The sequence below is a fragment of the Rattus norvegicus genome, chromosome 7 (genome assembly GCF_021556685.1).
Source record: "Rattus norvegicus strain SHRSP/BbbUtx chromosome 7, alternate assembly SHRSP_T2T, whole genome shotgun sequence".
Lineage (NCBI taxonomy): Eukaryota > Metazoa > Chordata > Mammalia > Rodentia > Muridae > Rattus > Rattus norvegicus.
Genome location: NC_141540.1, coordinates 79,385,978 through 79,400,335, shown reverse-complemented (window position 1 = coordinate 79,400,335; position 14,358 = coordinate 79,385,978).

Sequence of the window (14,358 nt, the reverse complement as noted above, 5' to 3'; positions counted from 1 at the left end):
ATGGTTAAGAGCACTTAACCATTCTGCTCCTCCAGAAAACCTGAGTTTGATTTCCAGCCTGTGCTGGGCAGCTCACAACTGCAGTAACTCCAGAAGATATAGTTCTTCTTCCTGCTTCCACAGGTGTGCATACAAGCATACACATACATGGTATACATTCATACAGACACAAGTATACACTGCATACATTCACACACATAGTAGACATTCTCGCAGACACATATAAATAAAATAGAAAATCAACAACAAACAAAACTTGTCCTAAAAAAAAAAACGTACATTTTTAAAAAGCAGGATTCAATGATGCACACTTGAGAGTTGAAGGCCAGCCTTGCATCACAGCAAGTCCAAGTCTAGTCTGGGCTACCTAAGACCCTGCCTCAAAAAGAAATAAACAACAACTACTGTCCAAAGATCAGCCACTCCCCTTACCAAAAGGCATGAGATTTTTAAAATATATTTTTTAATATGTAATTATTTATTTATTGAATGTGCATTGGTGTTCTGCCTGCATGTATGTCTGTGTGAGGGTGTTGGGTCCTAGAGTTACAGATTGCTGTGAGCTGCCATGTGGGTGATGGGAATTGAACCTGGGTCCTCTAGAAGAGCAGCCTTAACTGCTGAGCTTTCTCTCCAGCCCCCACATCAAGATTCTTCATTTGGAATCCAATTCTAGGGAATAGGTGAACCCCAAGGGTGTGCATAGTGCATACATTTACCTATTCAGGAGCCTGAATCAGAAAGGCCTTTAAGAGGCTGCTGTGGGGGTTGGGGATTTAGCTCAGTGGTAGAGCACTTGCCTAGCAAGTGCAAGGCCCTGGGTTCGGTCCCCAGCTCCGAAAAAAAGAAAAGAAAAAAGAAAAAAGAAGAGGCTGCCGTGGTGGCTCATGCCTATACTCCCAACATTCAAACATTCAGGGGGTGTGGACAAGTAGATTACCTTAGAGACCAGCCTGGATTACATTCAGTGTGAGAACCAATTATCTATCTATCTATCTATCTATCTATCTATCTATCTATCCACCCACCACCCCATCCATCTACATGTATATGTATATATGATATATAAAGTATTCACTATTCAACACTAACTGTATTCCAAGCACTGTGCAAAGTCCTCTACATGTAATAGCCCACTAATATTCAAAATTCTCTCTAAAGGAGGAGTCTTTCACTTTCTTATACATGGTTATCAATAACTGTCCCCAAATCAGCAAGTCCTTCATGTCTGGCTTCACACCCAATCAGATCCCCTCCTCCAGCTTTCCAGGTTGCAGATATAATCAGAATAGCAAAGCAAGGCCTCCATCATCACCTCATCTGCCTTGCCCAGTGCTTGCTTTCTGCTCAGCTTTCTCTGGAGAAATCGTGTAATCCATGCTGGTCCTCATAGCTGTGATGACCTCTGTCTGGATCATCTCAGCATCCCACTTACACTGTAAGACCAGCTCTAACATAATATCCCTCCCTCCCTACCTCTCTGGTAGGCACTGACCACATGGCACAAGGTGTATTGATGATAGACAGAGGAGTCGTGTCTTCCCTTGGGAGAAGCAGCCCCACAACATCTTGAGTGACCCATTGGCTCACAAAGGGCTTGTTGGAAAACAATGTAATCTAGCTGTGCTTTGTACTTAGGAGGGAGGACCCAGGTTGTAACTTGGAGGAGTAGGCCTTTGTCTCATGAGAATGACGTGTAGGATGTTATGCTTCCAGGATATCCCTACTGATCTGATAGGGTTATTGTTAGGATTCGTTGAAATAGTTATTTACAAGCATTCAGCGTTTGTTCAACACATGGTCAGAAAGACTGCCTTATTAAGTAGTCTCTTCTCATACCACTGGCTTACTAGCCATCCATGTCAAAAATGCAGACTTAACTGTCCCCAGCCACATGTCTTCCAATAGCTGGCCACTGCCCTGGCAGTCCCCCCCACTTTGACACAAACACTTTCCTCATTGCTGCGGTATGCCGCACAGCTGAGCGTGCCACCCCAGGAAGGCGCCACTGAATGGCTATGATATAAAATTAGTTTGATGAAATGTCTCCAGTGCTTCGACAAAGGGTGAGAGGGAGGAAAGGCATTGTGTATGGTTATGCAAACACGGTCAGGAAGGAGCACCACAGTTCTGATGCTCTCCTGTCAGGACAACCTTACAACAGGGCACTTGGGAACCAGTGAAATCAAAGTTGTCTTTTGATCAAAGCTATCAACTGATGACAATTCCATAACTTTGAAAAAATTTAGATTTATTTTATTTTATGTGTGTTTTGCCTGCAGGGCATAGATGTGTACCACATGCATACCTGGTACCCTTGAAGGTCAGAAAAGGACACTGGATCCTCTGGAACTGGAGTTACATAGATGGCTGTAAGCTACCAGACGGGTGCTAGGGTTCCCACTCAAGGTCTTTGTTAGCTGCTGAACCATCTCTCCAGTCCCCACATGTTTGATGTGTACAAAGCCTAAGTGATCTTATACCTTCTAGCTATTCTGTTTCAGAATGAGTTAGGGAATGAGGCAGGGTCTCACTATAAAGCCATAGCTGGCCTGCACTTAATATAATCAACTGTGTTAGTCTTGAATCTTCCCAATCTGCCTCCTGATTACTGGGATTACAGGCACCATCATGTTTGGTTCTACATATTCCTGGGTTTTGCTTTTCTTTTTCTTTTGAGTGTGTGTGTGTGTGTGTGTGTGTGTGTGTGTGTGTGTGTGTGTGTGTGTGTGTGTGATAGGCATGTGTATATGCCTTGGTTCAAATGTGGAGGTCAGAAGACAACTTTCAGAATGGGTTCTCTTCTTCCACCATGGGCTCTGGGCCTGACCTCAGGCGGTCAGGCATACTTGGCTAGTTCTTTTACCCACTGCACTGACCTATCTTGCTGATCCTGGAGTTTTTGAGACAGGGTTTCATGTAGTTCAGGCTAGCCTCAGATTTACTATGTAGTTGAGAATGACTTTGAATTTCTGATTCTCTTGCCTCTACCTCTCAAACACTGTGATTACAAGCATGCATCACCGTACCTGGATCCTTCTGTGTTCTCTTAAGGTTATCCCAGCTTCTTTGCTTTTGTATCAAAGACTGGGTTGTCATATGGAGCCAGAGAAAGTAATAAACTAATGGTCTCGTTATATATACTAAGAGTCATGAAGTATGAGGATTTTGACAGTTCACAAAAAGAAAAGAGATAGGGGCTAGAGAGATGGCCCACTGGTTACAGCACTGGCCACTGGATTCTCAGTGCCCACACAGAAGCTCATAAACTTCAGTCCTAGGGGGATCTGATGTCTTCTGGCTTCCATGGACTCCAGTCACTAATGTGGTATACAGCTGTTGGGCAAACATTCATACACATAAAAAACTTAAAAAGAAAATGAGTGGCAGGAGAGATTGTTCAGTAGTTAAGAGTACTTGTTCTTGGAAAAGATCTGGGTTGGTTTCCCTCTCTATCAGTTGGCTCACAACTGGAGCTCCAGCCTCAGGGGATCCAGCCTCTGGCCCCCTTAGACACTCATGTATTCAACTTACACACACACACACACACACACACACACACACACACACACACAATTAAAAATACATTACATCTTAAAACAACAAGTGTGGCATATATTAGTAATGGTTTCCATTGCTATGAAAAGACACCATGAGCAAGGCAACTCTTATAAATTTATTTATCCATGTGTTGGGGCTGGCTTACAGTTTCAGAGGTTCAGTCCATTATCATTATGATTTCGAAGGATGGAAGCATCCAGACAGACTTGGTGCTGGAGGAGCTGAGAGTTCTACACCTGGATCTGAAGGCAGCCAGGAGGAGACTGTCTTCTTCCGTCAGTCAGGAGGCGGGTCTCTTTACCACTACGGGCAGAGCTTGAGCACAGGACCTCAAAGCCCACACTCACAGTGACACACTTCCTCCAACCAGGCCACACCTCATAATGGTGCCACTTCCCATGGGCCAAGCATATTCAACCCACCACATATACTATACACAATACTTTTTTTTTAAATAAAAGAAAGAACTGAAAAGCCGAAAGACTATCCAGAATGGATGAAGGAAACCGTCACCCTATTCCCACTGGCACAAGCCTTTTGCTGGGCTGGAGATAGTTGTACACACCTACAATCTCTTCCTTCACTTGGAGGATGAAAGCAGAAAGATCACAAGTTTGAGGCCAACACAGGCTACATGCGTAGCAAGCTCTAGGCCTGGGCTTCACAATGACAAGAAAACACAAAAACAAAAACTACAACAGGAAACCCTCACTGGAAGAATTACAAACTGAATCATGTCTGTGTGTCTGTCTTAAATGCATACATGAGGGTTATGGCTACTAAGCTAGCCCAATGGTACAGCACTTGCCTTGTGTGCCTGCTTTGATTCCTAGCACCCACATGGTGGTTCCCAAGCATCTGTAACTCCAGTTCTGAAGGATTTCACACCCTCTCATGGCTTCTATGGGTACTAGGCATGCAAATGGCTCACAGTCATGCATGCAATCAAAATACTCACATACGTGCATAACTGAGAAATTACAAAGTAAGTAAAGAAAGTCCTTAGCCTCTGTGTGTCTCAGTTTTATTATAAGATAAGGACAATTACAGCCGCATAACAACGTCTTCCTGGTGTGGATGAGGTATATAAATGGCTAGATGGTTGTATGCCTCATGGTGAGTGCTCATTACTCATTTACCCATTGTTACCACTGAAAGGAAATCATTGGATGTCCATTGTGTATATGGAGTGATGACAATGTATAGTTCTAAGTTCGTTCTCCACACAGCCGTCTTCTTCTCGTGGCTTTTAAGTATCTTCTTTGTTTAAGTACTGAACTTTATTACAGTTGGCAGGTACCAAGTCATGGCCCCTGAGCATTGTAAGGTAAGAAGACACTTGGCTTTCTTGGTTTTTTTGTTTGTTTGTTTGTTTGTTTTTTCTTTTTTCGGAGCTGGGGACTGAACCCAGGGCCTTGCGTTTGCTAGGCAAGCGCTCTACCACTGAGCTAAATCCCCAACCCCTGCTTTCTTGTTTTTTGAGACAGGGACTTTGTATATAGCTGTCTTAGTTAGGGTTTCCAATGCTGTGAGGAGACACCATGGCCAAGGCAACTTTATAAAGGACAACATTTAATCGGTGATGGCTTACAGTCTCAGAGGTTCAGTCCATTATCATCATGGAGGGAAGCATGGCAGCATCCAGGCAGGCATGGCAGTGGAAGAGCTGAGAGTTCCAAAGGTAACCAGTAGAAGACTGGTATCCTCAGGCAGCTAGGAGGAAGCTCTCTTCTGCAATGGGTAGAGCCTAAGCATAGGAGGAGACCTCCAGAGTCCACCCCCACAGAGACACACTACCTCCAACAAGGCCACACCTCTTAACACTACCTTCCGTACGGGGCAAGAGTATTCGAACCACCCTAAATAGCCTGAAACTTGTTATCAAGACCAGGCTGTCTGTAAACGTGTGACAATCCTTCTGCCTCCAAGTGCAACCATGCCTATAATCTCTCCTCCCAAGCTCCCACCTCCCCGCTCCAGTCTTGATATGTAGGCATCTAGTTGGTCTGAAACTCATTCTAACCTTGAATTTATGATTTTTTTTATTTTTATTTTTTATTTTTTTATTTTTTTTGGTCTTAGCCTCCAGAATACTGGGATTATTAGGAGCGAGTCACCTAACTCAATTGGTATATTCTGCCTGTTTGTTTTGAGACAGGTTTCTCGTAACCCAGGCTGCCTTCAAATTCACTAGTAGACTGTCCTTGAACTCTTGACCCACCTGCTTCTATTGCCTAAATGCTGGAATTACAGGCACCACATTTAGCATGGTGTAGTCTTTCAAAACAGCTATCTTGATTTATGGAATGTGACTTTCCTTAGTTTAAAAAAATCCAGGGAAGGGGACTGGAGACACAACTCAGTTGGTGGAATGCTCCCTGGTTAGCATGAAGCCCTGTGGTCAATCTTCAGTACCAACCATGGAAAGCCAAGCACAGAACTGCATGGCTATAATCCCAACCCTAGGAAGTTAAAGCATCAGAAACTCAAGGTCATTCTCAGGCACATGGTGAGCTAGAGGCTAAGTCAGGTCCCGTCTTAAAAGAAAACAAACAAAATCCTCACTATTTATCACACTGTGGTAGCTCATGTGCTTGTGCTTGGGAGCCTCAGACAAGAGGGAGCCTCAGACAAGAGGACCGCTGGATATTTTAGGTCAGCCTGAGCTGCAGTGAGATCCTGTCTCTATAAAAAGAACGACAAGCCCACCCCACCCCCTAACACTTGTGATTTATGACAGGAAATCAAAGGGTCATACAAAGGTCTCAAAATGCCCAGAACTGAATTCACCTCACAAGCCCTTCAGGAATTTCCTCCCTCACCTTATTATCTATGCATATTACCCACTAATAAGAAGATGGCCCCAATCCAGAAAGGTCACTAAACAGTTAAGAGTGCTTACTGCCTTGCAGAAGACCTAGGTTCTGTTCCCAGCACCCATATGCACGGTGGTCTACAACCACCTACACTAACTACAGATGTCTAGGATTGAACATCCTCTTCTAACCTCCGTAGGATCCTGCATACACATGGTGTCATACAAGTACTCGGGCATACACATATAAGATAAAGTAAAATAATAAATCTTTAAAAAAGAACAGCCTCGATCATATGAAATTTAAAAGCTTCCCTCTATCCCCAGACCTGGAGACTGAGCTGTTCCTGGCATGGGAAGTGAGTTAGTACTCTCTCCATAAATGCCAACTTGCAAAGAACTCTCTGTATGGATGCAATGAAATCAAAATCCAAGTGGTGCCTCTCTCTGATGCAGGCTCCATGTGAGATTGGCTGGCAGAAAAGGACATTAGGTTCTGTGGAGAGTCTCAAGGGTAAAGTGGGGCTCCATTCTAGAGAGTTCTAAGAACAATGCGGTTTGCTAGTTTCCTGTGGTCCAACTACCTGTCCCATGGGTGGATCCAGGGGAAATAGCTAAACGTCATGGAAGACATTAGGAATCTTCCATGTGGAACAGTAGCCTCAGGGCCTTTCTTTAATGTGAGGTTAGGGGCATCAGGAATGGTACTGTCAAGACTAGCCTGTGCTACAGCAGACTTTGTCTTTAAAAAAACGTTTCCAAGAGGAATGCCCTGGAGAGATAGCTCAGAGGTTAAGAGCACTGGCTGCTCTTCCAAAAGATAGAGGCTCAATTCCCAGCACCCCCATTTCCCCTCACAACCATTTATAACTCCAGTTTCAGGGGATCTGATACCCTCAAATAAATTAACAAGAAGCTAGAGAGATGACTTAATAAAATACTTGTTGAACAAGCCTAAAAACCTGAGCTAGATTCTTAGCACTCACAGAAAGGTCAGAGAGGGCAAGAGGTTCCCTGTGGCTTACTGGCCAGCCAGTTTAACCAATTCAAACAACCAAACTCTAGATTGAAAAAGTAAGTTGATGGATAATTCAGGAAGACACTCAACATTGACCTCTGACCTCCACACACGTGCTCACACACATGCTTACATATGTCTACACACATACAAGCATATATGTATGAGCATGTGTGCATACACAAAAAAACCAAGCAGGAGATCAAGCAAAATGACTCAGTAGGTAAAAGTGTCTGCTATCAAACTTGACAACCTGGATTTGATTTCCAGAACCCACATAGTAGAAGAAAAGAAACTTTGACCTCCACACATGTGATTTGGGTGTCCATGGCTACATACATAACATAAATAAACGTGTAATAAAAAGAGACTAAATAAAAGGTAATATAGAACCTAGATAGCCAAACCAGGCACGGCAGTGGCCTGCCTGTAATCCCAGAATTCTAGAGGCTGAGGCAGAAAGATCAATTGTGAGATCAAAGCCAGCCTGGGCTCTATACAAGACACTGTCTCAAGAAGTAAAGGGTTCCTTCTCCAGGATCTTCCCCCCAACTCTTGACTCCCCAACCCTCTACCCCTGCTTACTTGTTGTGTGCCACCAGTCTGTGGTTTTCAGATGTGCCTTCCTGCCTTACACTGTGGCTTTGCCTATGCCATCCCTCCTACAGGAAATGTCCCTATGTGTTTGGTCACCCGGAAAGTTCTATGTCTCTCAGGATTTGGCTCAGGAGCCATCTCACCTCTATGACCAAGAATGACCTCTCTTCTTGCTACCTGATCCTGATACCAGTGAGCCTACAGTCCTTCAGAAGGGAGCCAGTGAGCATTTATATTACTCTGTTAGCAGTATTTCTATGTCTGCTTTGGACAGGGTCTCGTGTAGCCAGGCTGGACATATCAGCCATCCTGTCCCAGCCTCTAAAGTGTTGGAACATAGTCATATGCTACCATGCCTGGCATATGTATGCATTTTCCCAGCTTCCAAAGGGCAGGAGCTACCCTGTGCAAACAGGGGAACCTGAGCTCTAAGTGGATGAACAGTTCTCCCTGAATTGGATCCTCAAGATCAGCCACATGGAATGATTGCTGGGGTGCCCCAAGGTGAAGGTTGCCTTCCAGAACTCTGTTACCTTGGTTCTGTCCCTGTCTAAATAGCAACATCATTTGAACACTTGGCTCTCTTCCTGTCTAAATAATGATTGCCTTTCCATCTAGCCCGATAAATCCTTAGAGTACCTTTTTGTTGTGGTTATATAATGCTTAAATACTTAAAGGAGATGTGACTTTAGACTAAAGGCATAAGGAAGGTCTGAGTACTCCTGTGAATGCATTGGAAGTCAGGGCATGCAACCTTCATTAGTAACAGCACAGAAATACAGTAGCAACCTACAAAAGTTTCTATGGGCTTTAATATTGAAGCAGCTTACAGTCATCTCACTACCCCCTGGAGAGGCATTCCATGGGAAGACCACACTTGGTTTCCGGCTGGAACGAAAACCACCATTCCTCTCCTCCTTGGAATTTTCCCCAAATGAATCTGTTCACACTGGGTTACTGTGGGTCCCCAGATTTGTTTTAATATCATTATGATTTAGTGGCATTGGGATGGGGGATGGTTCAATGGATAAGGCAAAGTAAGTACCTGGAAAGCTTGAGGACCTGAGTTCACATCCCTAGCACTGTGGGAAAAAACCTGGGTGCAGAAATGCACACTGTAACCCAGGTGAATGGAAGAGGACCCAGGCAGGCCTTGAGGGCTCCTGACTGAGCAGCCTATCTGAAGCAATAAGTTCCAGACTGCCTTACATGAGTCCCTGCTCCCACATGTGTACAAATAGACCAAGCTTCCTGTCATAGACATAGATGCTTTGATTGTTCATAAACAAACAAACAAATTTAGTAGCACTAAGTAGATGCCTAATATCCTCCAATCACTGTCCATTTCAGACCATATCTGTTGCCAATACCCATTAAACTTTACCTCTCCATTCCTCTAGTGCCTGGTAACTTCTCTTCAGTCTCTGAATTAACCTACCATGGGCATTTTGTACAATGTTTTGTCCTTTTGTGGCTATGTTATTTCACTTTCTGTAATGTTCTCAGTATTTGTCCTTTTGTAGCAAATATCAGTACTCCATGCCTTCTACAGTCAATACTATCCCATGTATGTGTGCCGTGTCTCACTAATCCTGTCTTCTCTTGCGGCATTCATGTGGTTTCAACCTTCTGGCTGTTTTAAGGGGTTATAAATCCATGGTTTAAATTCTATTGGCTGTAAGCCTACAAGTGGAATTGTGGAAACCTACATGTGGAATCATATGACAATTCAGTTTAACTTCCAAGGAAAGCCAGATCCCTCACCTCCAAACACAGTGGCTCCATCAGTTTGCATTCCCAACGGCAACATTCAAGTGTTTCAATTTCTCTACATCCTTACCAACATTAAAAATTTTCGGGCTGGAGAGATGGCTCAGCGGTTAAGAGCACCCGACTACTCTTCCAGAGGTCCTGAGTTCAATTCCCAGCAACCACATGGTGGCTCACAACCATCTGTAAAGAGACCCGATGCCCTCTTCTGGTGTGTCTGAAGTCAGCTACAGTGTACTTATATATAATAAATGAATAAAATCTTAAAAAAATTTTTTCACAGGTATGTGTGTTTCTGTGTATGTATATGTATGTATGTATATATGTATATTAGCAATCCTAATTTGTTTTATCGTTTAGATTTTTCTTTCAACAACGACTACTGGTGTTGAATATATTTCAATATGCAGCTAGAGGTGCTCTCTGACAACCTGATTGCTGCCAAGGACCAGCCTCAGCTTGGAGAGGGGTTCTTGAGGAAGGGGTATTTGGGAACAGCGAAAGAATAACTGGAAGTCAATCATGGATACAAGCTGACAGCTCTGTGTTCTGCTCAAGCTGGCTCTCCAAATAGCTGTGTAGATAGCTCAGCTCTTGCAGACTAAAGCCCAGTCTTTTATTTATACATCAATTCAATCTTTACCCTAGGTTCTCTTTTGATTATCCCAGAAATCAGAATTTTGTAACCTTAGCCCCTTGATTCTTAGAAAGAGACAGCAAGTACATATTTTTTTTAACATACCAAATGAACTCAGAGATCTGCCTGCCTTTGTTAGCACAAACAATACTTTGAGCTGGGTGGGAACCCTTCCTGAGACTACCATTCCCGTCATGCCTGGACCTAAACTTGCTCTGTCCCAGGCTGACCTTGAATTCAGGAATCTGCCTGCCTTTGTAAGTATAAGCTTACAATAAGCTAGGTAGTTGTGGATCTGACTCTGAGATCACCATTCCCCAAATTTCCTTTATCTCGTTCCTTAATATCTTACTGATAAGCTGGCTCATTAATGCAGCTGTCTCTGTTCTTCTAGGTCCATGAAGCCCCTCATACAATTCATATTGCATCTTTATATTTTGCGTAGCTGAAAAATTATACATTCTTGAACTCATGTTTTCAGAGTTCTTTCCCACAGCCTTAACGGCTGTCCTGAAGGTCACAGCATTCACCACCTTGTTGCAGAACACATTCTAACCTCCCAGACTCATGCTGTTTCTCATTATCATGAAGTCATTAACCCAGAACATTCCTCAAAGGAGGAACATGGAAATATGTACATTATTATACAAACAAGCCCCACACCCACAACAACCATCAGCACTTTTGGAGGCCCAAACCCTGCTAGCTCTGCTCCAGGACTGGGAACTGTGTTGTTCCAACTCTTATGCATGGGAGGACTTGGCATATCCCAGGAACCAACATGGTAGAAGCAGACAATCCTGTGGCACACCCTCAAGTGTACACACACACACACACACACTCAAGCACATGCACACACTCACACATACACAAATACATATGAATACACATACAGACATATGTATATACACAAAGATATCCACATATATACAAGAGCAACAAATGAATGAAAAAATATGTGCATATTGGCATGGCCAAGCCAACTCAGTCAGTCAACAGGTTCACCAGCTTCAGAGTGAGGATTAAAAGAATTCTGCTTTTATACCATTTTAATTGCATGCAAGTAATAAGGTCAGTTCTAGGCTAAGGATAAACATAAATAGTCAAGGAACAAGCAAGGCAATAAACAAAGTTCCATGATCACTGCTTCTAGGGGCTTATCAGAATGACCAAGATACCTGAGCAAAATCAGATTCCTGCCAGAGCTAAATTCCCTGTCCTGGCCCAATGTCAAATTCCTGCCAAGCGACCCCAAAAACTCTTCACATTGACTTATATCAGAGAAATGACTATTCAAATTCATTGAACATTCTTGCTTACAATAGGGTCTTGTGTAGCCCAGGGTAACCTCAAACTCTCTATGTAGCTAAGGAAAAATGACCTTCTGATCCTCCTGCCTCTCCACCTTCTGAGTGCTGGAAATAGAGGCATGCACCACCACACCCAGCTTTATTCTGTGCCAGGAATCAAAGCCAGTGCTTTGTGCATATTAGACAGCAGCTGCAAACTTAGAGGCCAGCAATGGATATTGAATGTCTTCCTTGATCACTCTCCATCTCACTTTTTGAGAAAGGGATCTCTCATTAAACAGCATCTTATTGATTGGGGGTAGGCGTTAGGGAGGGTCTGCCTATCTTACCCTACCCTCAGCCCTCAGCACTGTGTTACAGATGTGTGTCACTGTACCTGACAGCACCTGTGGGTGCTGAGGATCAGAGTACAGTTCATAGCTGAACCATCTCCCCCTTACAAACACTCTTTGAAAAATTTAAAACTGTGTCCGTATGCAGGCATGTGCATACTGCAGCATACATACGGAGAGCAGAGGGCAGCTCTCAGGGCAGTTCTCCCTTCTCTCATGTGGGTACTGCTTGGTGACAAGTACCTTTACAGAGTGAGACATCTCACCCGCCCAGATGGTTTGTTAGCATTTTGCATAAATTTCTAAGCAAAAAGAAAATAAGTCCAAATAGTAGTAATATAATTACTAGCCACCAGAGCCAGACATTGATATGTGTGCTTGTAAAAATGCCTCTGGGAAGGTTGGAGTAGGAGGACTGGGGATTTGAGGCCAGCTGGGCTACCTAGCAAGTTCCAACCTGGAGCACATAGCAAAAGTAAAATTTAAAAGGGGACTGAAGACGTGGCTCAAGAGTTAAGAGCAGGGGCTGGGGATTTAGCTCAGTGGTAGAGCGCTTACCTAGGAAGCACAAGGCCCTGGGTTCGGTCCCCAGCTCCAAAAAAAAGAACAAAAAAAAAAACAAAAAAAACAAAAAAAAGAGTTAAGAGCAATTGCTTGCTCTTTCAATGGACCTGAGTTTGGTTCACTCACATTGGACCGCTCACAACTGCCAGTAAGTCTAGATGGTCAGAGGGACACCCAGGCACATATGGGATACATTCACACATATACACAAAGATAAAACAAAACTTTAAAAATTATATCTATATCTATCTATATCTATATCTATATCTATATCTATATCTATATCTATATCTATATCTATATCTACATATATTTAAAAGCTATCAGAGTGATGCCTAGCCTTGGAAATCTCAAATGACACTAGCATTGCCAACTTGGAGACTCTTTCTTCCTATCAGCACCTTTGAACAGACCACAAGCGATCGCCAGCAGCAGATGCAAGAGTGGGCACTCGGTACGGGTAGGTGTGGGAGTAGAGACTGAACAGGGCTGTTATAAAGAACCGGAGAGCTGGAGGAAAAGACCCCAAGTTGCCCCTTCCACCCTGCCTGTACCAAGGATACTGACTGACAAAGCCTATTTTGGTTTTCCCTCCAGGGATCAGTTAGAGAAACGCCTCTGAATGTACGATCTTGTGAGTGCCCCATGCCCCACCCCCATCCCCACCCCCAACACACACACACCTGACCTTGATTCTAATTTTGGACTCATGCAAAATTGTTTCAGACCAGGTTTTCTGTTCACTTTGTTTCTGGGGCCTCCTTCCTGTGGGGCTGAAATGGAGACAGTGACAAGATGGGTGAGAAGCCACCCAGGCTCCCAAGCAGAACCCTGGGGAAGGAGACACCTCCCTTTATCCAGGTTGAGGCGAGATTGAAGGAGACGGTTCAGAAAATGGCGCATGCGTAGGGCTTCATAAGCACTAGCTTGCTATCATTACTCTCCTATTATTACACCTCTTTGGCTGAATGTTCTTCTTGAGCCCTGGAATTGGCATAGCCCTGTGAGTGACCCTAATACTGCCTGCCCCTCTATGGAGTTCTACTCTGTCTTTCCCAGCTAGCTGACTACATGTTCTACAAATAGGCACTGATGCAGACAGAAGCAGCCAAAGCTCATATTTGATAACGTTAGGAAGTCTTGGTGCCCAGATGCCCAGGAAAAGTGAACCCTTTAGAAGAAGGAGAATCACCGGAACCACCCTGCAGAGAACTTCAGCAGCACTCTGTGAGATTCTCCCTTACCACCTAAAATAGCATCCCACTTTCCTGGGAACTTGGTATAATTTTGAGGTTGTAGCCAAAAGCCAGGAATAGCATCAGTAGCCAGCCATGGACAAGGCTAACACATGAAGGAGAGCTATACCGGGCCTTGGAATTACAACCTAGGTCACTAAGCATCTGCCATGAGACAATGCCACTTACTCCATCACTTCTTACCCCAATTTTTAATCATCTATCAAAAGGAGATGGCATTATTACCCACTCCATGCTGCTTTACAAGGATAAAAAGTTAGCATACATGTAGGGCGTGGAACATTGCTTGGCCGTACAGTGAATGCTTCTCAACAGGTAGCTCAGTGGGACAAGTGCCTGCCTAGCATAACCCTGGGTTAGCTCCAGTAAAACACACACACACACACACACACACACACACACACACACACACACACACACACTATTTGGGATTGATCCAAAGCTAAACACACAGTGGTAGAAGAGAAATGTAACTATCAAAGAGAGACAGATGTCCAG